Genomic DNA, 26478 nt, shown 5'->3' on the forward strand with positions numbered 1-26478 from the left:
ATTTATTATAGCATAGTTTCTTGTGTCAAGTATTCAAACACAACTTAGCTAGATGCTTCTGATCCAAAGTCCCTCCGAAAGTTTAATAAAGCTGTTGGTCAGGACTGCAATCTTATCTTAAGGCTGGATTGGATGAGAATCGTCTTCTAAGGTCTTTCTTATGGTTGTAGGTACAATTCTGCGCCTTGAAGGTGGTTAAACTGACAGCCTCGGTTTCTCACTGGCTTTTGGATGGAGGGAGAAGCACCGGTAGCATAATGAGATACATATTAGGCTGCTAACAGTTCACAAGTTCATCTGTTCAAAACCACCAGCTGCTCCACATGAAAAAGTTGAGGCTTTCTACTGCAGGAAAGAGTTATAGTTTAAAAAACCCACAGGGTAATCCTACTCTGTCCTGTAGGGTTGTTTGTGGAAGTGGGACACCAAATAAGGAAGTCTGAAGAAGAAACAATGAGGACGAATTGTGGTGCTGGTGAAGAATAGTGATGCTATCATGGGCTGCCAGAAGAACAAACAAATTTGTCTTGGAAGAAGTACAACCATAATGCCTGCGGTAGTCACTTAATCTGGGGTCAGTTTAAGGATTAGAGCATAGGGGTGGAGTCTAGGCTGTCAGTCTGCAGATAGCCAATGAGACTTTTGTGTGGGCATGGCTTTCTGAGAATTCTGGGAAATCTGGTACTTCCTCCTTGGAGGCGGAAGATACTATCTCTCGGTTGACTCCCTGGGAGACATTGCAGAAGACAAGCCACCTGGAGGCAACCAGACCTTGGAAGCCGGAGAAGCCACAGAGAGACCCCTGCCAGTGCTGAGATGCTTATAACGCCACTGGACCCAAAGACTTTCTACCCACTGGCTAGTGATCATCCTGCATCTGGCTCACTGCATGTGTTTCGTGAATCTGAAGAGGACTTTATAGACTGGTATCAGACATATGTGCTAATATCAGACTTATGGCCTTGGACTGGACTGGGTTGGGATGTTTTCTTAATGTTCAATTCCGCTTGTATAAACCTCTCCCTTATAAACATATGCGTGTTTATGAATTTGTTTCTCTAGTCTACCCAGACTCACACAATGCCTCTTAGATTACTTAGAAGCAAGTATAGCAAGAGTTGTCTCACATACTTTGGACCTGTTTGGCGAGACCACTTCCTGGAGAAGGACATCATGCTTGATAAAGTAGAGGGGCAGGAAAAAAAAAGGAAGACCCTTGACAACTTGTACTGACACAGTGGCTGCAATAATGGGCTCAAACAAGAAGGACTGTGAGGGTGACAAGGGCACGGGGGGGTGTTTGGGTTGGTTGTACACGGGGTTGCTATTCGTCGGAACTGACTCAATGGCACCCAACAACATGATTTTCAGTTGTAGACTTTACATCTTATTCTTTTTCATAGTCTCTATGCAATATCTGAATCTAAGAGTTACTTTAAAGTTTTCATCTGAAACCCTGTGAAATAGTTCCACTCTGTCTTATTGGGTCATTAAGGGACAGGATCATTTCAATACTAGTGATTTCCTTCTTGGGCTACCGTCTCATATACCCATAAACTCGTATGCAGAAATATTAGCTTACCCTATTGCCCTCTCCTTCCAAATGTAAATAAAGAAAATCTTTGTCTAATAGTTCCAATAACTAGGTTTTTTTGTGTGTGTCTCATTTGTGTGTGTCTTTATTGTCTTGTGTTTCTCTTCATTTAATTCCTTTCTGTTTGGTTTTCATTTTAAGTTAGATATTTATTTTCAGAACTGTTTGCCAAAGAACTTGTTTTCCAGGATGATATATTCTTTCTCAAAAGAAGATTTTTATTTACTTCTCTGGATGCATATTAAGAGGCTAAGTCTAAAAGTATTGCTAAAAAATCATAACAATCTTTACTAAATAAAATACCAAAATGTGGAGCTAATTTTTCTGGATATATCTATGCTCCATTTAGGTTTCCACACTGAAAAAAAATAAAATGTATAGTTTATATTCTTAATTTTCCATTCAGTAAAACATCAATTGTCAATGTATTAAAGGTAAATGAATGGTGATTGATTAATGCTGAAAATCTGCAATATATATATATATAATTTTATAGAGGGCTCCTGTAGCTCTTATAACAATCCATACATCAATTGTATCAAGCACATGTGTACATATGTTGCCATCATTATTCTCAAGAGAGATTTTTAAAATCACTCTTTTTTTTTAAAGCATGTAAAACATTTTAATACCCCTACCACTGCCCACATTTGGGGCATACAGTAGTTCTTTTTTTTTTTAACAATTTATTAGGGGCTCATACAACTCTTATCACAATCCATACATATACATACATCAATTGTATAAAGCACATCTGTACAGTCTTTGCCCTAATCATTTTCTTTTTTTTTCTCTTTTCTTTTTCTACATTTTATTAGGGACTCATACAACTCTTATCACAATCCATACATATACATACATCAATTGTATAAAGCACATCCATACATTCCCTGCCCCAATCATTCTCAAAGCATTTGCTCTCCACTTAAGCCCTTTGCATCAGGTCCTCTTTTTTTTCCCCTCCCTCCTCACTCCCCCCTCCCCGATGTCCCCCTGGTAATTTATACATAGTTATTTTGTCATATCTTGCCCTATCCGGAGTCTCCCTTGCCCCCTTCTCTGCCGTTCCTCTCCCAGGGAGGAGGTCACATGTGGATCCTTGTAATCAGTTCCCCCTTTCCAACCCACTCACCCTCCACTCTCCCAGCATCGTCCCTCACACCCTTGGTCCTGAAGGTATCATCCACCCTGGATTCCCTGTACCTCCAGCCCTCATATGCACCAGTGTACAATCTCTGTCCTATCCAGTCCTGCAAGGTAGAATTCGGACCATGGTAGTTGGGGGGAGGAAGCATGCAGGATCTGGGGGAAAAATCACTCTTACTTAAGAATACTTAAAAGAATTGCATCTCTAGCGACAAATCTGAAAATTAAGTATTTCATTTCCCTATTTTTCATACCTTCGTCCCAGCCCCTAATCCCTTTACTCTTAACATCCAACCAGCATTTTTTAAAGGTAAATGCATTCACTTATCTCCCAAACACAAGACACTCTCTGCTCCTTCATAAAAAAGGAAATTCCCAACAGTCTAGGGATTTCCTTCCAACATGTGGCGCAAAGGGACCTGAATGGCCCTGATTCAAGCATTCAGAACACTCCTGAGTCCATACCTGTGTGAGAGTTTGCTGATGTGATCCTGAAGAAAGTTTCAACAGACTGCAGGCAACTAACAGAAAATAGGCTTTGATTGATGTGTTTCTATTTGCTTCTGCCAGGGTGACTGAAAACAAGAAAGCTTTTTCATCAGAGGTTAGCGCTGATGTCAATTTCCTTTTCCTGTTTCTCCTGCTCTTCCTCATGTTGTTTGTTTGCTTTGTTTTGGCAGATTAATTTTTATGTTTTCCTCTTGCTCATCTGATATGATCGGAATGGCTGTTACCTCTCTCTGTTTTATAAGCCCTTCTTTCCTGTAGAATCTGTCTTCTCTGCCTAACACTCTCAGCTCGTCTTCACTTGGCCTCATGCTTATTTTCAGTAGAAGGTGGCGATTTCTCTGAGAACCTTGCCTTTAAACATTGTCTGCCTGCAGAGGAAGCTCAAAGGAAGCAAAGCGGTGGATAGAGGTATAAATATAGCGGTGTACATATGCAAAACTACATTAATCCACAAAAATAGAGGTATTGGCCCATATACATATATGTCTACAGCAATACACTGAGGTAGGGGATGGACTTTGGGTCTCTGCTCATACCTTCCCTCAATACAAGAACACTTTGTTCTAACCAGTTGGTATACTGAGATGTTCACCCTCCTGACACAATCGCTGAAGACAACACAGGTGCATACGCAAATGTGGTGAAAAAGGCAGATGGTGCCGGCTATTAAAAGATATAGCATCTGGCATCTTAAAGGTTTGAAGTTACACAAGCCGCCATTCAGCAGTGAAGCAACAAGTCCACATGTAAGAAGCACACCACTGGTGCCATCATGAAGAGTCATAGGGACTGGGTCATAGGCATCAGCAGACACATAATAAAAACATATTGTTGAGAACAAGCGGGGCTGGAGCAGAGATCTAAAGCCCATCTGTAGACAATGGAACAATCTCCCCACAGAGGGCCCATAGGGAAGGGATGAGTCACCAGGGTGCAGTAAAGCACCGGTGAAACACACTGTATTCCTCTGGTTCCTTGAGGCTTCTTCACCCCCCACTACCATGACCCCAGTGCTGCTTCCCAGTTCAGACTAGGCCGGAACATGTACACAGGCATAGACAGAGATGGGAGCTCATGACACACAGAATCCAGGAGTGGGAATGGTGATGCCAGAAGGGTAGGGGGACGAGGGGGAATAAGAAAACAAAAGTTTTCTGCCTGATAAGTGTGTAACCACAGGGACATGATTTACATGCATGAGGACCTGTTGGTCACACTTGGGGCATGGGTGGGTGACGAGTCTCACTTTCTTGGCTGGAACTGCAGACACACTCCTCTCCCCTCGACCGCAGCAATAGGTCTATACGCGTCTGATGGTGGTGTCTCCACGTTTCTAGCCCTTTCCTGGAAGAGTCTGCACTCTTCAATGTACACCACATCAGAACAACAGTTTTGGCATCTAGAGATTCAAATTGTATTCTATTTCAATATTCTTTGAGTTTGGGGAACAAAAAGAAGTCAAAAACAGCAAGATTTGGTCTGCAGGATAGATGAGGTCAGGCTTCCCAAGGAAAGTCTCCCAGGACAGCCCTTGCTACCCTTGAAGAATGGGCAGGTATGTGTATTGTCATTATGGGGGGAAACATTTCAGCGCAACGTTCTTGGTCTTTTTCTCAGCAGCCCAATTTTCAATTTTTAGAAACCTCTTCCTGATAAGTTCTTTCCTGTGTCCTTAAAGAAACTCTGCCAAGATGACCCCTTTGCAGTCCCGAGAAACAATGACCATAATCTCCGGAGTAGACTGCTCAGCCTTAAGTTTAACTGGCCCAGCAGATCCCTGACGTCATTGTTTTGATTGAACATTCATTCATTCATTCATTCATTCATCCGTTCATTCATTTACTTATGTTGAAGGCACCCTAAAAGGCCTAAGAAAAGTGTATTACTGTGAGTTCTTGTCTGCAGCCATCCACAGATCACAGAAACATGTTTGGGTGGAATAAAGCCGTGCATATATGAACTAGAATCCTAGAAGCAATACTTTATTATTTTCCCAGTGACTTTTCTTATTCAAAGCTGATCTGAAATCCCTGCAAAGATCTGCCTGCTCTCATACAACTTTATTACTAGTTTGGAACACTTGAGACTCCAACACAAAGAAAGGGAATCTTCCCTGAGTCTTGCCCTTTTCCCACCCACTTTGCCTGATGAGCTGTCACAGCACCGTCTAGTTTTTCACTCAGCAAGTGTCTTCTCTTTCCTGGAGCCTAGGCTTTGGGATTAGCTCCTTGATGTCTTTAATGAAAGCTTTTCAGATATTGCCAAGGTTTTGCAGTTGTCCTCCAAAAAGGAAAGCTATCAGATTTCACTATTACCAGAAGTGAAAAAATCCCGAAACTTTTCCCACTCATTTTATATCTATATCTGTGTATAGATACACAGAGAGAGAGATATCCACATATGGATAACTATAGATATATGTATTCACTTACTGTAGCTAGAAATGAACATATCTAGGATATAGATTAATATATATGTGTATATACTCATGTCCCTTTATCCATTTAAAATACATCACATTATCTAATGTGTATTTTCATTTTTTCAGAAATAGCATAATAAAGTTTATTAATCAAATTTCTTTTATTTATGTCTTGAACCTCTTTATTAAAACACAGAGATCTATCTCATTGTCTCCTGACTGATTTCACAATAATAGGTATGCCAAGGAGGACAGCTTTGCCTTTGTTAGAGTTGGTACTCAAAGAAGGGTACTTTGGCTTTTATAGGTTTATATTTTGTTTTTACAAAGCGAATACATTTATTTTCATTTGTGTAATTAAAACATTTCCAAAATAAAATTATGTTGGTGAAAAGGGCAATTTGGAGTAAGCACAGAAGGTGCTTGAGGAAGAGCGTGTAGTTGTGCCAGGCCATTTCTTGGGCATGAGGGGTCCTTATAACACAGTGTGTTTTCATGTCTCTCTCCCTCTTCGGTGCTTCAAAAGATTCAGCTGCTTCTCCAATCTCCTCCTGATAATTTGGTCAACCTCACTACCTAATCAATTCACACAAGGTTCTCTGTTCGCCGGGAGCAGCCTCTCTTCCCCGTCTTTTCTTCCCCTTTGGCTTCTCTGGGCACATCGTCTGCATTTTTTGTGGGTCCTGGAGAAACTGAAGTCCGATTGTTTATTTTTTTCATATAAATGAGATAAAGTTCCTAAAACACTAGTCCAAATAACTACAGAGAAATCTTTTTATTTGTTCATTGACTCTTACACAGACTCTTTGGCAGGGCCCTCTCCAAAGCCAGTACACAGGAAAATATGCTGTTTTAAAATATAAGGTAATGAAAAACCATGGGCTTCTAATCAAAGTCCCGAAGCAATTCCTATCCCTTCTAATGAATTAAAGCAAGCTCAGCCACCTTATAATAAACAGCATAAGAAATAAACAGGGTCTGAGAAAGCAGATGGCACCCCCAGCAATCCAAGATACAGATCGTGCAATTCTTTCCAGCACTGGAGATGCCCTTCTGTAGGGTTTAGTCGGGCATTGTCAATGCCTTATGTAATCTTGGGTGGCTACCTACCTCTAGAGCCTCCTAGATGCTGGGGATGACCAGCTTCATCCCTAGACTTGGCCTTTCACCTCCTTCTAACTTGAACACTCCCTGAGAAGGCTTCTGAGTGTCTCATGTCCCTATCTATATGCGCTTTATTGAATGAATGAAAAAATAAGAGCTTAATGATTTTCTGATGGTCACAATATTACCAAGTGACAGAACTGACTTATTTTTGTGGGTGCCGCATTCTGCTCTCCATTGTAGGAAACAGAGAGAAATACGAAATACTTCTCTGTCCTTTTCCATATTACCTTTGTGAAGCCAAGTCAGTTCTGCCCAAGCGGATAGACATATACATTGGATTACTTTTACATGAATCAGCTTAATTGTTGATTTAACTGAAGACATTTCCAGATTGATAGAACTTAAATGACTTTGTCAAGCCAGACTAATCTTACAAGAAACACTCAGAGGAGTTCTTCAGAACCAGCAACCGCCAACAATAATTTAAGATTACCACGTATAACCACACCATCAAGAAGTCAACCCTGATCTGGAAGTATTCAAAGTGAAACTAACTACAATACTAACATATAAGACTGAAAATAGGCAACCAGAAATACTGATTTATAAACAAAGGTCATTACGAAGTAGAGGCGGGGTGTGAGTAATGTAGTTACAGCACTTACAAATGGAGAGGAAATCAACAGATTTAAAGATTAAACCGACCATTTTAAACCTGGGGATAAGTTAATGAATTACACGGTGGACTCAAAGAAAATGAACCGACCTAAAAAAGAGGAAAATCATAAAGACTTAGTAAACACTGAACAACAGCAATAAATAAAATGATAAGAAAATGCAAGACAAAATGAACACACCACAGATATCGAGATGGTCCAAAGAAACCAGCAGCACTACAAAAAACACATGTAGCAAAATTATAGCAACAAATTCATACCTATCGATGATTTCACTGCATATACATAGTTTAAATGCAACAGTTAAGAGACAGAGAGTAAAAAATGAATAAGAAAATGGGACCCAACATAATTCTATTTAAGAAGACAAAACTAGACTAAAAATCAAAGGTTGAAAGGACAAAATGGTGTTTGTTTTTTAAAAAAGAGTTGGAGTGGGGAACCAGTGGAGAGTTCTGAGGGGCAGGCCCCCAAATCCCAACTACTAAGTGGGGTTTCTGTCCCTCCCCCAGAAGAATTTATTTCAAAGGACGGCATTGAATCTGCAGCTCCGGGAGAGGGACATATCTGATTGGAGCACACAGGTCATGCTTAAATGATAAGAGTATCAAGATAACGGAGCACACGGGAGCAGTTGAAGGGGGAGGAGGAGAGAGTGGAGCACATCCTGGCCCACCAGGCCGTGAGGACGATTGTGTTAGTCTAGGTAGATTAGAGAAACAAAATTCATAGACACTCATATTTTATATGAGTTTTATATAAAGGGCAAGTGTACATTGAGAAAGCATCCCAACCCAGTCCAGTCCAAGCCCCTAAGTCCGACATTATCCCATATGTCTGACATCAATCTACAAAGTCCTCCTCAAACTCACAAAACACATGCAATGACACCAAATGCAGGACAATCACAGGCCAGTGGGTAGAAAGTCTTTGAATCTAGTGGCAATGTAAGCATCTCAGTACTGGCAGGGGTCTCCATGTGACTTCTCCAGCACCCAGAGCTACATCAAGGTAGGTCCATGTGGCTTCTCCTCAGAGATGTCTCACAGGAAGTGAGTCTTGCCAGCTGAGGCAGAGAATTAACTAAGGCAATCACATATTGGCCCCACCATCAGAGAGCAAGAGACCAGACGGGCGAAGCTCACCGAGTCATTTATCTCTCTGCCCTTCAATAAATTCCACATGTGTTCATTGGCTAAGTTGGCACAATAAACCTTAACTATCAAAACGATGTTCCCAATTAGAGCAGCCAGTCCACAGAGAGGACCACATGGCAGGCCCCACTATGAGACATGACGTCCCTCACTGACCCATAGCCCTACAGGGGACAACACCGGAGACACAGTGTGGGAATTGCAGCCGATCTGATCCCACCACACCAAGGCCAAACACTAATGGGGTCCATCAGAACAGCAAGGGAATGGAGTGGTGAATTCCCCAGGGAATGCTGAAGGTGGACTTTGGGGCCAGGATGTGGTGCCCCAACAGATTGGACTGGAAAACACTCCTAAAGGCCAACAAACAGTCCTTGAACTAACTATAAGCTTTTCTTTTTTGTTGTTTTTTTTTTGTCATTGGTTTGTTGTTGTTGTTTTGTTGTATATTGTTGCTTGGTTTTGCTCTGTCTTGTTTTTGTGCATGTTATTATCTCCGTAGGTCTGTCTAAATAAGATAGCTGAATGAACAATCTGGAAGGGGAAAAAAAATGGGACTGACAGGTCCAGAGGGACAGGGGAGAAGGGGAGGTGGAAGGAAAGGTAGTGGTGTTAACAAACCCAGGGACAAGGGAACAACAAGTGATCCAAATCAGAGGTGAGGAGGGTGTGGGAGTCCTGGTAGGGAATGGTCAAGAGTAATGTAACCAAGAGGAATTGCGGAAACTCTGGTGGGGACTGAGCATGATAGTGGAACAGGAGGAAAGTCAAAGGAAATAGAGGAAAGAGCTGGGAGGCAAAGGGCATTTATAGAGGTCTAGATAAAGACATATACATATGCAAAAATAATTATATATGAGGATAGGGAAATAGATCTTAGTGCATATATTTATAGGTTTAGTATTAAGGTAGCAGAAGGAGATTGGGCCTCCACTCAAGTACTCCCTCAGTGCAAGAATACTTTGTTCTATTAAATTGGCATTCTATGGTACTCACTTTCCTGACACAGCCGCTGAAGATAAAGTGGGTGAATAAGCAAATGTGGCAAAGAAAGCTGATGGTGCCCGGCTATCAAAAGAGATAGCGTCTGGAGTCTTAAAGGCTTGAAGGTAAACAAGCGGCCATCTAGCTCAGAAGCAACAAAGCCCACATGGAAGAAGCACACCAGACTGTGGAATCACGAGGTGTTGAAAGGATCTGGTATCAGGCATCAACAGAACAAAAAATCTTACCATAGTGAATGATGGGGGGAGTGCGAAGTGGAGACCCAAAGCCCATTTGTAGGACATCCCCTGACAGAAGGGTCTCTGGGAGGAGACAAGCCAGTCAGGGTGCGATGTAGCAACGATGAAAAATACAACTTTCCTCTAGTTCCTAAATGCTTCTTTCCCCCTCCCCCCTCATCATGATCCCAATTCTACCTTGCAAATCTGACTAGACCAGAGGATGTACACTGGTACAGATAGGAACTGGAAACACAGGGAATCCAGGGCAGATGATCCCTTCAGGACCAGTGGTGTGAGTGGTGATACTGGGAGGGAAGAGGGAGGGTGGGTTGGAAATAGGGAACTCATTACAAGGATCTACATGTGACCTCCTCCCTGGGGGATGGACAACACAAAAGTGGGTGAAGGGAGACGTCGGACAAGGTAAGATATTACAAAATAATAATTTATAAACTATTAAGGGTTCATGAGGGAGTGGGGAGGAGGGAAGAGGGGGAAAATGAGGACCTGATGCCAGGGGCTTAAGTGGAGAGCAAATGTTTTGAGAATGATGAGGGCAATGAATGTACAAATGCGCTTTACACAATTGATGAATGTATGGATTGTGACAAGAGTTGTATGAGCACCCAATAAAATGATTTTTTTTAAAGTTAGAGTGGTAATGCTGATTTCTGATAAGATAGCATTTAAGGAAAAAGCAACATAAGAGATAAGGAAGGATATTATATAATGATTAAATGGTCAATTTTTCAAGAGAACATTACTATGATAAATATCTAAGTAGTCAATTATGGTGCTTCAAACTACATAAATCAAATAATAGGATTGAAGAGGGAAATAGACAACTCTACAATAATACTAGGAGACTTTAATACACCACTTTTGATAAGGGATAGAACAACTAAAGAGAAACTCAGAAAAGACAGAAGAAATAACAGTATGATCAACTACCTTGACATCATAGGTATATACAGAGTAAAATAACCTCGATAAGTTTTAAAACAACAAAACACTGCAATGCATTGTCTCAGAATACAGAGCAATATAAGTATCAATCAGCAATAGGAAGATCAGAGGGGAGGGGCAAGTCAAATACAAGAAGATGAATAACCGTCATATGAAAACCTTTGTGACACAGCAAATGTAGTGCCCCGAGGGCATTTATAGCAATAAACATGCACATCCAAAAAGAAGAAGAAAACCGAATCAAACCCTAATCGAATGTCTAAAACAACTGGAAAACACCTACCAGAGGAAAACAAACAACGGTGATTAGAGCAGAAAATATAAAGCAGAAAAAAAAATAGAAAGAATCAACAACCCAGATGCTGGTACTTTGAAAGGATTAATAAAATTGCCAAACCACTGGAAAATCCAACAAAGGAAATGTAGACGAGACAGGTAACATGAACAAGAAATTAAATGGACAACATCACAATCGAACTACCTGAAACAAAAGCAATCACAGAATACTGCAACAAATTTGCCAACGTAGAAGAAATGAACCGATTTCTAGAACCACATCACCTACCTAAAGTAATATATCGTGAGGTAGAAATTTTGAACACACGTAAAACAAAGAAGAAATTGATCAGATTATTTTAAGACCACAGAAAGAAAAAAGCACGGGGGCAGATGGCCTCACTAGAAAATTCTAACAGACATTCCAAGAAGAGCTGATACCAATTCTAATCAAATTATTCCCAAGTATAGAAAAGAATAGAATCCTCCCAAATTTATTTTCTGAAGTGAGCCTAATCCTAACATCTAACCAAGTACAGATATCATGAAAAAAGAAAGTTATAAACCAATGTCCCTCACAAACATGGATGCAAAGATTCTCAACAAAATCCTAGCCAACAGAAAAAGGGACGATATATAGAGATAATAATTGACGCAATAGCTTATTAGGGATGAGGGAGAGGTTGAGGGGAATTGGGGAGCAAATAGTACAGGAGGAGGGCGGATGAATTAGAGTCGATTGTGGTGACATATATTCAACACTTTTAAATTATGATTGAAGTTATGATATGTGAATTATCTCTCAATAAATCATTGGGGGGAAAGTTCTAATTAACAGAATAAAAAAAACATTAAAAAACAAACAATCAGTAAATCATGAGCAAGTAGTACTCACAGCAGGGATGCAAGGATGTTCTTCATGAGAAAAAGGTGACGCCACCTGCTCTCATAGCTACGAATAGTCTCAGAACCCCACAGGTGAAGCTCTACTTTGTCTTACAGGGTTGCTGTGAGTCAGAATTGACTCCGTGGTGATGGGTTTTGGGGTTTTTGTGTTCCTATTTCAGCTTGATTTTTCTGAATTTCATTATTCATCTGTAGTTACCCCTCCAACCCCGCCCCCAAACTATTTTTTTAGGAGTTAATCCAGATAGCACACCAATTCCATAGTTCAGTCTTATCAATGAGTGTTATATAATTGCTACCACAATCAATTTCAAAGCATTTGCTTCCTTCTTTAATTCCTTGATATCAGCTTTCCCTTACCTCCCACATCCCCATCATACCTCCAGTCCAGGAACCCTTATTCTGGTTATTGTCTTTATAGATTCACCTATCCTGGGCTTCCATACCAAACAAGAAGAAGAAGAACACATAACAGAGAGTCAAAAAGGCCACCAGCAATGACAAAGTACAGCAGAGACAAATTCCAACATAGAAAAAAACAACACAGAAACTATTAAAAACCAGGTCAAGCATAAAGTATATCAAAAGGAAGATCAAGTGACAAGGTTTTAACCATTCAAGTCAGATTTATAATTTTAACATATTATAGTTGCCTCCCCATTACCATCTGTCTGAAACCAGGCTGTTCCCATCCCTCAATTATGGTTAAAAGGACGTCACCCAAGGCTCATTCCCTGTGCAGATCCCAGCAAATGTACTTTGGGCCTCCACTGTCATCCGCACACCAGAATCTCACAATTGAGACTCTGATATTATACCTTCCTTCAGATTTAGATGGTATAATTTACAGTCCTTGGATCCTGGATGTTGGTGTTCTTCCATGTGGGCTTACTTGATGTCTCACTTAGCTGGTTACTTGCTGAAAAATGAGCTTTAGGACCCCAGGCGCTATTCTTTCTGATATCCGGGCACCATCTAACTTCTTCACCACACTTTTACTGTAGCCCATATATGTTCTGTGCTTCCTTCATGAGGCCAAGTATTGAGCAGGGCCATGTCATAAGAACTAATTGTTCTTGGATTGGAGCTAGGCTTAAGTGCGAGCCCCAGATCCACTCCTGAATCTATGTTATCTGTGTCTGGTTCCCCTTAGAGACATCTTGTGAATTTATGGTAGAGAATCTTATTAATCATCACTCTGGACCATAAGGACCTTTTGTTTATAGTGTCACTGATTAACCTGTGGTACCATTTTGAGACACTAATTTAAAATTGAAAGTGAGATTGAACAAGTGTAGGCTAACTACATATCATGATACATGGATTATTCACTTATACACAATAAATTCTTATGTGACTGGATACTATTTGCATAAACAATGGGAGTTGATCAGGCAAAACTTACAATCTATTCACCTACAATGTCAGGCACATGCCTGCTAGAATAACACATGTCCTAATACAGCAAGAAGGACATTGAATTAGTAAGTAAATGTTAAACTGACTACGGACAGATCAATACTCTTGGAACAGCTTCTTCACACTCCATGTAATTTCTGACTTAAGTTCTTGAGTTTACAGGAGCATTTGAGGTAGAGCTTGCTTCCCCTAATGGAATTTCCACATCACATCCCTCTAGGATGACCTTTGGAGTATGTTGGGTGCCTGGAAAATTCAGGGTTCAATGTCCCACTGTTCTATGGTCTATGGCCTAAGGTTTTTGATCCATTCAAAAGCCATTCCAGTTTGTTTGTTTTTTAAAGGAAAAGGGAAAAGACACGATTCTCTCTGACTGTGCCCTAAGGCTGTGAATGGCGTCGGTGACATGCGGAATGCATTGGAAAGTGGGTTGTTGCAGATGCAGGTAGGTGAAAATTTGATCTCCCTTATGATCCAATTAAATTTATTCTAGTTATTAATATTTCCTTTTTGGTTGAGGTTTTTTAAATCAGTTTTACTTTGCTCTGATTGTTATTTTAAAATGTTCTTCTATGTATGAAATCCAGGATAGGTAAATCTATAGAGACAGGACCTGGATTAATAGCCCTGTGGGAGCTTGGCAGTGGAATTTGGAGGAGCGGGTGATTGGGGAGCTAATAATGAGCACAAAAATGAAGAAAATGTTCTAAAACGGATTGTGGCCATGATTGAACCAGGCTAATAAAATCATTGGGGGAGAAAAGGAAGGAAATGAAACATAAAAGACAGATAGCAAGTGCGGTGATATTATGTTATAGGGCTGAAGTCAATAAAATGAAACAAAATGTGCACAGTTGTTCATAGAAAACCGATCTGCTCTGTAAATGTTCACTAGCTCACAATACAACACTTTAAAATACATAATACCCGTGGATGTAGCCAAAATTAGCATATGCATTTGGATGAGTGATATTATAGCATCATTATGTTATTTTTTCTGCCTTTTCAATGTGTCTCATGTAAGTAAAAGAGTATTGCTACAAATTATATAAACCTTTGTTTTAAAAAGTATCCAAATGTGAAGCTATTATTTCTCAATAATCTTCCATCCAGCTCTAGACCCTTCTGAAGGCAGTGGTACTTCCATCTCTCTAACCCTTCCCTGAACAATTCTACTCCCTTGGATTTGCACCCCATCCAATGGCAGTGTTGACATCTTCAAGCAACTCAAATGGTTGTCCTTTGATTTGGGGTAAGAAATCGACATCTGAAGAGGCTAGATCATGGTTGTAGAAAGGATGGTGTAAGGACTCCCAATCTTTGCTGTAGAAGAACGCATTGTCATCATGGGGGGCGGGGGGGGATTCCTTGGCACAGAATCCTTAGTCTTTTCCCACCAATTTAATCCCAATTTTCTTGAAACTTTTTCCTAATAAGCCCCCATCCTGCTCCTGAGTCCTCTGAGGAAGACATATCATGATTAAACCTTTAGTGTACCAGAGGATGTACACTGGTACATAGAGGAACTGGAAACACAGGGAATCCAGGACAGATGATCCCTTCAGGATCAGTGGTGAGAGTGGTGATAATGATACCGGGAGGATAGAGACAGGGTGGGGTGGAAAGGGAGAACCCATTACAAGGATCTACATGTGACCTCCTCCCTGGGGTATGGACAACAGAAAAGTGGGTGAAGGGAGACATCAGACAGTGTAATATATGACAAAATAATAATAATAATTTGTAAATTATCAAGGGTTCGTGAAGAAGGAGGACTGGGGAGGGAGGGAGAAAAATGAGGAGCTGATGCCAAGGGCTTAAGTGGAGAGCAAATGTTTTGAGAATGATGAGGGCAATGAATGTACAAATGTGGTTTACACAATTGATGCATTATGGATTGTGACAGGAGTTGTATGAGCCCCCAATAAAATTATTTTTTTTAATTAGCTGAACTGAGCTCCATATAGTCCAGATAACTCCCCCATCTCGTCAATGGTTCATTGTCGGTCTTTGAGCACAAGTGCATAAATTTTGTCAACATTTTCATCCGTTTGGGAAGTTGACAGGCATCCAGAATGAGGTTTGCCATCAGTTGACATTTCACTTTTTCTGAAACAAGAGCACCACTCGTACACTTGAGTTTTCCTCATAGTGCTGTCTTGTACGCTGTGTCCAACATCACAACAGGTTCTGCAGTGTGCCCACCCCAGCCCCTCCCTCCAGCAGAAAGCCAGATTTCATAGCCGCACGCTGTTTTCTTAAATTGGCCACCACAAAAAGACAAGGTTTGAACAAAATTGCTTTTACAAAAAAAATTTACTCTGACCAGAGAGAACCTTCCCAGGTGACACCACTGGGTGCACTAACTCGGAGCGAGTTGCTCAATGCTTGCCTAGCAGGAAAAATTCAGACTACAAAAGCGTTGCTCAAGGGAGCCTCGGATACGTACACATGCCATATACATATATCCATGGTAATGCAGCGTGTCTTAGGTTGGGTTTTCTGGAAAAGCAAAAACTTTCAAGTGAAGCATATGTGAGTGTGGCTATGTCTATATATCCCCATACAGATACTTGTATAAGCGTCTTTGGTTTTGAGTGTCTATCAACGATACATACATACATCCATGCTCCAGTGGTTTTGTTTCTCTGGAGAGCCCAGCCTCAGACAAGCAGCACTATCATCTCTCTCTTTTGGTTGGAGAAACGCAAGCTTGGAGACATTGAAATGGTGTGTCAGACTTCCTTGGATATTGCTACGGAAGCTCCACTGTAGCACAGGTCTTCTGAATCCTTTCTCTCCCAAAAGCATGTGCATTTCAACAAGGGTGAAAGTCGTCTATGAAAGCAGGAGGATTCAAGCCTAGGGCTTCAGGAGTTATTGGGGTGGGGTGGGAGGGCTGGGGGGGTGGGGTTGTAGCACTGGTACCTCTCGTGGCACAGTGGGTACATATAAGGCTGCTAAAACCTCAAGGTCAGCAGTTTGAATCCACCAGCCATTCATTGGGAGAAAGAACAGGCTTTCTACTCCCACCAACAGTGACAGTCTCAGAAACCCACATGGGCAGCTCTACCCTGTTTTATATGATCACTGAGAGTTGGAATTGACTCCATGGTCATCAATCTGAATTTGTGAGTATGGGACCTTCTCGGAATTCCTGAAACATCACCCCAGAAGTAGTCTGGAAATAAGACTGATGCTGAGGGGGAGGACCACAGCCCCTTGTCTGCCCTGCATTGCCTCCCTGCCTAGTGCAAAGGCAGGACTTTTGGGGCCAGGACTTCTGAACGGCTTCCTGAGGGCTCATTCCTACTTTTCATTAGATTAGGTGCAAACTCTCTAAGTAAACAAAATAAAAATTCTCTACAATTGGGAGCCAGCTGCTCACTGCTACACCCTGGACGGTCATTATTCATTTGCAGGTACACACAGACACACACGCAAAGGAGTAAAGGGTAAGTAGGGGGAACTTGGCAGGGGCCGTGACTCCAACTGCAAATCAACTTCAGACCCCAGAGAACTTGAAAGAACGACCAGTGCCCACAATGGCTCTTCAGTGCAGCCAGTGTTTACTCAGCACCCAGCCCACAACCTCCACAGCCCCGAAGGCAGCCTGCTTGTAAATGCCACACTGTTGCACTGGTTTTTCGGTTCCTGTGGCTTCGGGCCGGTGGCAGATGATTTGTGAGTCTGCTTCAGAGCCATCTGGTTTGAAATTCTGCCCTGGCCAGGAAAGACTGCTTTGGGGGCTCATATATAAAGTGCGTGGACATGTCTCATGATCTTTTCCTTGCATTCCATGAACTTTTCGACCTCCCCCCTCCTATTTACCCATCGATTCAGCAACGTTTAGCCCAATGTTTCCCATGTGCTGGGACTGCACTAGCCACCAGGACTCAGCAGCCATAGAAGACATGGCTTAAAGAAGAGGCTAAGACGAGCTCTAGGAGACCCTTTAGCAAGCTCCTTATTTTATTGCGAACATGACTGTGGCCTTGACACACTCTCACGTGGCTGTCTTCGTAGTCTTTTCTTTTAGAGCTGTGACTATGTCCTTTAATTTTTGTTTTTTTCCCCCTATTCCTGGACGCTACAGTGTCTAGAATATAGTAGCACTAGACTAAGCTTTTCTGAATGGGTGGATAAGTAAGGAAGCCCCCCCAAATGAGCTTAACATGTCCCATGATGAGTTAGCAGCCAACAGGCCAGGGTGCACGATTAATTTATCAAACATAGTCTCAGAAACCCACGTAAAAGCACCAGACACCTAAAGACAGAAAAGACATGGTCTCTGTCCTCACGTGTGTTCAGACAGAAGGAGCCCCGGTGGTGCCATGGCAAAGCACTCAGCTGAGAACCACAAGGTTGGCAGTTCAAAGCTTCCAATTGTTCTGCAGGGAGAAGATAGGGCCGTTGGCTTTGGTAAAGGTTTACAGCCTTGCAAACTCTATGGGGCAGTTCTTCTTTGCCCTATAGGAATCAGTATAATCAATACCAAGGCAATCGGTGTGGTTTTTCTTTATGGAAGTGAGAGGAGATCAAACTGCAAACCAACAGCTCCACCAAAGAGCCAAGTTATTAAGACAGACAATGAAGTTCACAGGACAGAGGCTCCAGGGGACTAAGTTACTAAAGACTTCCCAGAGGAGGGTCATACTATTATTGAATCAAGAAAGAGGAACCCGGTGAAGTGCTGAATACTTGTTAGGGATTGAACTGCGTCCTATCCTACCAAATCTGTGTGTTGTCAATCCTAACCCCTGTGGCTATAATCTCATCTGCGAATAAGGTGGGTTTTTAAAAAAATTGTTGTTGTTATGTTAATGCAGCAGGATGAGTAGGGAGTATCTTAAATCAATTTATTTGAGATATGAAGAAGCAGTTTAATTCAGCAAGTAAGCAAAGATGGGGGAAGATAGAAGACAGACTGAGGAGCAAAAGCCCATTGGGCCAGCACAGCGACAACTTTCCCCTAGATGTGGCGCCCTGCTGGCAGACTTCTAGCTACGAAAACAGTGGGAAAATAAACTTCGGTTTCTTAAAGCAGCCCATTAAAAAAAATCATTTTATTGGGGGCCCATACAACTCTATACATCCATCTGTTGTGTCAAGCACATTTGTACATTTGTTGCCCTCATCATTCTCAAAACATTTGTTTTCTGCTTGAGCCCTTGGTATCAGCTCCTCATTTTTTCCCCTCCCTCTCCACACGGCCCCCTCAGGAACCCTTGATAATTTATAAATTATTATTTTATCATGTCTTACACTGTCCAATGTTTCCCTTCACCCACTTTTCTGATGTCCATCCCCCAGGGATGGGGTTATATGTAGATCATTGTGAGCAATTCCCCCTTGCTACCCCACCTTTCCCTTACCCTCCTGGTATCACTACTCTCATGATTGTTTCTGAGGGGTTTATCTGTCCTGGATTCCCTGTGTTTCCAGTTGCTATCTGTACCAGTGTACATCCTCTGGTCTAGCCAAATTTGTAAGGTAGAATTGGGATCATGATAGTCAGTGGGAGGAAGCATTAAAGAACTAGAGGAAAGTTGTATGTTTCATCGAAAGCAACCCATGTTGATCGTTCGGTCATAAAGCATGATATAACTAAGACTGTATGCCAGATACTTTAATAACAATAATTTTAAAAACTCATGCCATTGAATAGATTCTGACTCATAGTGATCCTACAGGACAGGGTGGAACTGCCACTGTGGTTTTCCCAAGACTTTACTGTTTATGGGAGCAGAAAGCCTCATCTTTCTCTCATGGAGCAGCTGGTGGTTTCAAACTGCTGACCTTTCTTTCAGTTAGCAGCCTAATACGTAACCACTATGCCACCAGGGCTCCTTGATACTATAATAGACAATGGGAAGAGAGATGGTAAGACCATGCCCCTATCCCCTAGGAACTTATTTCCCTTCTCCAGGAAAAAGGACACATTTATAAACAAATATTCACAATACAATGACCTAAGCTATACCGTCACAAGGTACAGAAGAGGTTACTAAAGGCTTCTTCCTCACACGTGGATGTCCAATGTCCACATCACATTCTACTTTGCTAGAATTCAACTCTAACGTAATAGGGAGACACACTCAAGAGGAATCTAAGGGACAAGATGGCACGAGGGAAGAGCAGAGACCTTGGAAATGGTGATGGTTGACCAACATGCTGAATATAACTAACCACTGGATCATACATGTGAAGAACGGTGAAATGGCACACTTTTGTTTTATATGTTTACTGTAATAAAAAACAATAGTATAGACTTTGGAATTGTACATTTGGGTTCAGATTCCACTTTTGTAATAGTAGCTCTGTGACCACGGGCCATTGATAAATTCTCTTTGGAACAAGGCTTTATTTTCTCAATTGTGTCAGTTTTGGTGTGAGGATTAGACCTAAAAGATGTATAAAGTGACTGGTGATGGTAAAAGGCAGTTACTTGTCAAGGCACATGCAATATTTTGAAGCAGCCTCTTCTAAAACCAATATAATATATCAAGTTCACTTAGGACAATCACTGTCCATTACTTCAGCACTCAGTACCACTCGATATTTAGCCTTCAGACTCCATGGGCCCAAGAGAAATATATACATAATAAGATGGAAATTAGGCCAATTAGATTATCCAACATTTAAAGTATGTAGTGCTAATGCCAAGAGATCTACTTGTGACTGAGGTCATTAAAGCCTTGGTGAGATTTTTAGATAGAGAACTAACTTTGCCTACAACAAAGAGGCTTAGCTGGACAGCATAAATTGGTTTACCAATCACCTAGGGATTTGAGGACAGCCAGATACTTTTTGAACTCATTAACTGTGAAATGTTTGAACCAAATCATTTTTTTAAATATGAATCATGACACTCTCAGGTCTAGTCAAAGCTCACTTCAACTGCTATTGACAAAAATCAGCGTTGTGGAATGTTTATGAGAGGTGAGTGTTTGTATGTGATGATGGAAACCTAGGGGAGGGGCTAATCTGGGAAAGAGGAAGAGAGTTGAGGACAGAGGACGGAGATACACGGGGAACACCAAAAGCCATGGTTGAAGAAAACCACCAGATAGTCAAAATACTTATTAAGGGGAGGGGGGAGGGACGAGGGAGGGGTTAAAATGAGGAGCTGATGCCAGGGGTTTAAGTGGAGAGCAAATGTTTAGAGAATGATGAGGGCAATGAATGTACAAATGTGCTTTACACAGTTGATGTATGTATGGATTGTGATAAGAGCTGTATCGGCACCCAATAAAATGGCTAAAAATACTTATTAAAACAGAGAAATTTAATACTCAATTTTAAGTTGTTTGCATTTTCACAAAGTGAATGGAGTGAGTAGAAATCAAGAAAAGATATTATAATGAATTCCACACTTGAATGGCTGTCAAGTTCGATAAGAAGATGAGTCACTTTCTGGAGAAACAACAGAAAGCAAGCAACCCAACCCTTTGCCTTCTAATTCCTACCTGGTTTTCTGTTCTGAGAAACCAAATGTTTTTTATTTTGTCAAATCTTTGGATTTGTCATAGAACTTGCTAGATAAATGAGCAAATCATATTTCAGCTTTATCTGAAAATATGCAAAGAGGAAAACCCCAAGTTGGTCAAGAGTCAGAGGCAGCAGTTATTGATGAGAGTAGTAGGGTCCATAAATCTTATGTAAAACCATGTAGGGCAGAGATTCACAGTCAGGAGAAGATCACAAGGCTGCTGCTGCTGCTGCTGGAAATAGTGGCATAAACCAGGCTATGGAAGGAGGAAATGTACCTACCTCTAGACAGACAGGCACAGAAAGCAGGAGACCCAGTAGCATTCTGTGTAAGGGGAGCAAATTCCCCAACTTGAAAGTCCCGTGACGGGGACTACCACCAATGAATAGCAGTCTCAACAGAGCCCTCTGAGAATGGTCCTTTGACCAATTTCTTTTTTGACACCTCCAAATTGTGGTGACTCTGGCTGCAGAACTGACTTCTTACCAGTTGACTTTGAGGTTCATGTCCCCTTCTGTGAAGCGGGGATCCTCTTTGGTGAAGTGGGGGATCATACGACCATAGAGTTTTTACTCTGAGTAAACGAGGGCTCCGGCCCAATGCCAAACAGTCAAGTAACTAGCTATCCAGCAGATACACAATACAGTCTTTTCATTCCTTTGGGGGACATTATTAGGAAATGCAGTAGGAGTTAAGTCAAATCTCTTACAAATGTGTTAATAAAAGACCTCTGGCAAACCAGAAAACGCAAATGAACAGTATGTGTTACTTGAAACATGCTAATACTTGGAAAGTTTTTAGAAGGATGTATCTAGTTATGTAGGATGGCTTATCGTAAACATACATGTAACTATGGGTTTACATGGCTTGGCTGCCTGGAAATATCATGAAGGCGATACAGTCATCTAAGCATGCAGTGGGACTATTTCCTGACTGAGATGACTTCTTGTGTATAAGTGCCGCCACCGTGTACATCCCCTTGGTGACATCATCTGTTATTGGGCCGACATTCCCAACATGTGAGGGAAAGTAGGTATAACAATATAGAAAGATACAGGGTAAATTAGAACACTCTAATTTAGAGGAGTAAAAAATGAGGGTGTCTGCTCCTTTAAAGATGTCCAGTCTTGGTGACCATATGAGCAGTTTTACTCTGTCCGGTAGGAGTCCCATGAGCTGGCACTGGCCTCATGGCAGTGGGTGGCATGGACGGAGAGGGACAGAAACGATGCAAGGGTAAGAATAGTCAAAAGCAATAACCTATACTCATGGAGGAGCCTGGGTAGGGTAATGGTTCCCCGCTGGGCTGCAATTCACATGGTCAGCAGCTTGAAACCACCAGCAGCCCGTGGGAGAACAGCTGGGCTTTCCACTCCGTGGACACTTAGTCTCAGAAACCTACGGAGGGCTGAGTCAGCATGGCCTTGATGGCAGTGAGAGAGAGATGGCTTCACGGAGAAGAGACAATACTGTATTCCTGAATGGAGACCACAGGATGGTAATAACATAAAGCACAACCAAAAGAAATACGCAGAGTACAAAAGAAGAGCTCTTGGAAATTAAGGCAGGATATCAACATTGAAAACTCAACAAATGGGTTAGAAGATAGAGAGAGGAGAAAAGAAGAGAGAAAAGGAAGAGAGAGAAAATAAGAACGCGAGAAAACTATTCCAGGAGATGCAGCATGTTAAAAGTGGAGAACATTTTTTAAAATGATAGCGCGATTGCTATTTCACAGGGTAAGGAAACAGCATCAAACGAATAATACAAACAAAAGAAAATCTCCAGAGCTAGTAGTGACTCTCTACGAATGGGTAGCGCTGCTCCTGTGCGCTTCCAAGACCAGAGCTCTCTAAGGGAACAGAAAGCCCCATCTTCTCCCACAGAGCAGCGGGTGGTCTCACACTGCTGACCTTATGGCATGAAGCTATTCATGATGGTACCCAAATTTATTCGAGTTAAAACAACATCAAGAAGTGTCATCATTCCCCAACTATCATGACCCCAAGTCTACCTTGCAACCCTGGTTAGGCCAGAGGATGCGCAGCGGTGCAATTTGGATCTGGAAACACAGGGAATCTAGGACAGATGAACCCCTCAGGACCAATGGTGAGAGTGGCGATACCGGGAGGGAAGAGGGGTAAAAGGTGGGAACCGATCTCTGGGATCTACATGTAACCTCCTCTCTGGGGGATGGGCAACAGGAAAGTGAGTGAGGGGAGACGCCGGGCAGTGTAAGATAAAATAACAATTTATAAATTATTAAGGGTTCATGAGGTAGAGGGGAAGGGGGAGGGAAAAAAAGGAAAATCAACTGATTCCAGGAACCCAAGTGGAAGGTGAATTTTGAGAATGACAAGGGCAACGAATATATAAGGGTGCTTTACTCAATTGATGTATGTATGGATTGTGATAAGAGTTGTATGAGTCCCAATAAAATGATTTAAAAAAAAGAAGTGTCATAATTTATTATAAATATTGTGTTCCCACAAAATTTGAATTTATATAATCACTAGGAAAAAACTTAATTCAAATGCACTTTAAGCGATGTTGAAGTCCTGGTGGCGTATTGGCTCAGTGTTTGGCTGCTCTCTGAAAAGCCCACCCTTGGAAACCCACCAGCCGCCCCTGAGGAGACAGATGGCAGTCTGCTTCCATGAAGACAGACAGCCTTGGGAACCCCAAGAGGCTGTTCCACCATGTCCCGTGGGTCTACCGGGGAAAACAAACTTGATGGTTTGGGTTGGCTAAATAATGGCAAATGTTTGTCTTTGACAAAATGAGCTTCTGAAGCGCTTCTTTTGATTTCATGCGTTAGGTGTGTGTGCCGGTGGGGGTAGGGGTGGGGATGGGTGGGGGGGAAGGGAAGGCACGGGGATTGAACCACTACTGAAGTTCACCGCTTTTCTATTTCAAGTATCTGTTGACACCACCATAAAAGCGGCATCATTTCACCATTAATAGAGCCAACATATGTGCCTAAAACACTTGACAGAAAAAAAGAACAAAATTAATTGAGAATACCAGCCCTGTGATCTAATTGAAAAGTCATGTTTCGTAGAGTGATATGCAAATCGGCCTGCTGCACTGCGTATGGTAAACTATTATCTTCAAAAGTACTGTCTCTGAGCAGTGTTCTGAAAATCACCACGGACTTTTGAGGCGGTTGCTGATGTTTCTTCAGCAGATTCATCTATTTTCATTTCCACGTTGTCAGTGACAGCCCTCACCTCCAGGGTGGATGGGAAATTCCTACAAGCATTTTGGGTTGCTTACATGTTCATTATAAATACCTGAGACATGAACATAGAGTAATCAATGCATTTTTAGGCGTGCACTCCAATTCTTAAGTGGGTTGCTACTGACAGGATTTATTGCAAATTAAAAAGGGTTACCCAATGAATATGTAAGTAAACAGTTATAGACTTTTACCATACAATAAATTATCAGTCTATGAAGCAAGAATATTCACACTACACACTAAGTGCTTTCTACTAAGATAGGGCTTTCTACTCCCTTAAAGATTGGCCTAGGAAACTCACAGGGGCAGTTCTCCCCTGTCCTGTAGGAAGGGCTGCTATGAATTGGCATGGACTCTATGTCAGTGGAGTGTCTTTTTATTTTGAGAAGCCTATTAAGCATGCACCAGCAACTTGAAATGTTTGAAATATATGGGGAATTACCAAATTATGACACTGAGACACAAAGTAGAGCACGTGATATTGGAGAAAAAAAAACGATGCGGATCGTCTTACTCGATGCAAGCTGGCCACAAACTGGTGCCGTCAAGGGAAGATGCAAAAATGAGCTACGTCTGTACTCTCACGGATCATTGTGTCAAAGTGGTTTTTAAGATGTCCAAATAAAAAATTTTAAAAAAAAGTCCAAATAAAGGGGGCACGAACTGATTTTTAGGCAGACTATCTCTTTGCTAGGGAGAAGTAATTAGAAAATTACATGATCTGAGAGCAGAAGTCTGTCTTTGTCTTGATGTTTGTCTTAGAGTAGTGGACCCGCACAATATTTGTCCTTTTGTGATTAACTAACTCCACTTAGGATAATAGGCTCCAGGTCTATGTGTGTCATAAGGTGTTTCATGGTTTCATCACTGGTTTTAGCTGGCCTATATACATATAATTTCCTATTCTCAACAGTGTTTTAAATTCTATACCTAAATTAATGGTACTATCAACAGAATTACCTTATACCCATGGAGGTGATTTATAATATGCTCTATCATAAAATAATAATATCTTTAAAGTGAACCAGAGTCAAACTTAAACCACAGATATATGAATGGATTTTGAGTTCTAATCTAAGAAAAATTAGTTCTTATGATGTAGCATGTATTAGGCACGGTTTTCTAGAGAAATGAAACCAGGACACTTACGGATTTTATATATATAAGAGGATAAGTTTATACAGCAAGAAGGAATATAAGCGCTAATTAGTGTACACAGCAGTACAGAGGGTTCAGTTCAACTCACTTCCATGGAACAGTTAATACACTGAAAGCCCTTCAACTCACATGGGCTGCTGGGTCCAAGGTCAAGGAAACAGATAGCAGAGACCTCCCTGGGACAAAGCAAGTAGAGTCTGCCCACAGGCAACAAGCAGCAGGGTGGGTCACCAACAGTCAGTAGCTCAGAAGCTTAGCAATATCAAATGCAAATGATACAAGGCGATAGAATCCAGCAGTCTTAAGTAGCAGGGCGAATCAGGTCTCAAAGGAGCCTCAAGCTCTAGCAACACTGTCTATGGGTTGGCCTGGCCCACAGGTAGTGCAGCTCACAGGTTGAGGCAGAGAACTAGCTAAAACAGCAGCACACTCCAGCATGCTCCAATCACCAGAGAGCAAGAGAGAGGGGGCGGGTCTTGTGGAGCCATTTATCTCTTTGCCCTTCAATCAAACTGGGACCTGACTAATCCCACATGTTCCTATTGGCCAGGTTGGCACAATAACCCTAACCATCACAGTCTATCCCTTGCCTACTTGGCACCTGTACACAATTCTTTAGCCATATATAATTTCTAGACATTAATGAAATCACACTTACACCTAACATCATACATCTATTATATATATATATATATATATATATATACACAAAAACACACTGACTCTAATTGTATCTGATACATTGTACATGAACAAAGGAAAGATATTCATTAAGCTCATATAAGAACTACTGACAATCACAAGCTTCACTTTTGAAATTGACCACTTGTAATTGCTAGGTTTAACTACCTTCTTCTACTACCCATTCTGTATTACCTTTGTCCGCGGCCAGCACCTCGGCTGACCATGGTTCTTTGCCTGGTGGGGTGACCCAGACATTCATTCCTGAGGGGTCTGTGCCATTATACATTCTGTCAGGATTGGGTTACTGTAGTTTGCCATTTACTTTACCCACAGGGTATGCGAGTACTAAGAGACAACCTAGGAGATCCCCTAAATTCCAGACACATTCTTCTTTACCTTCATGATGTAGCACCAGTCCAAGTTCTCCTTGGTAATCAGGATCACTCACACTACTCAGTACAGTGACACCCTTCCTGACCTGTTGATCCAAAAGCATGAGG

The 26478-nt window shown here is 41.6% G+C and overlaps 1 pseudogene; it reads right to left on the reverse strand.

The window, feature by feature from the left end:
- Nucleotides 1-1928: 1928 nt before the first annotated feature.
- The window catches only part of LOC142446129 (UPF0547 protein C16orf87 homolog), a 34542-nt pseudogene continuing 9992 nt past the window's right edge, over nt 1929-26478 (reverse strand).

This window comes from Tenrec ecaudatus, chromosome 4, assembly GCF_050624435.1.
Source record: "Tenrec ecaudatus isolate mTenEca1 chromosome 4, mTenEca1.hap1, whole genome shotgun sequence".
NCBI classification, from domain to species: Eukaryota; Metazoa; Chordata; class Mammalia; order Afrosoricida; family Tenrecidae; genus Tenrec; species Tenrec ecaudatus.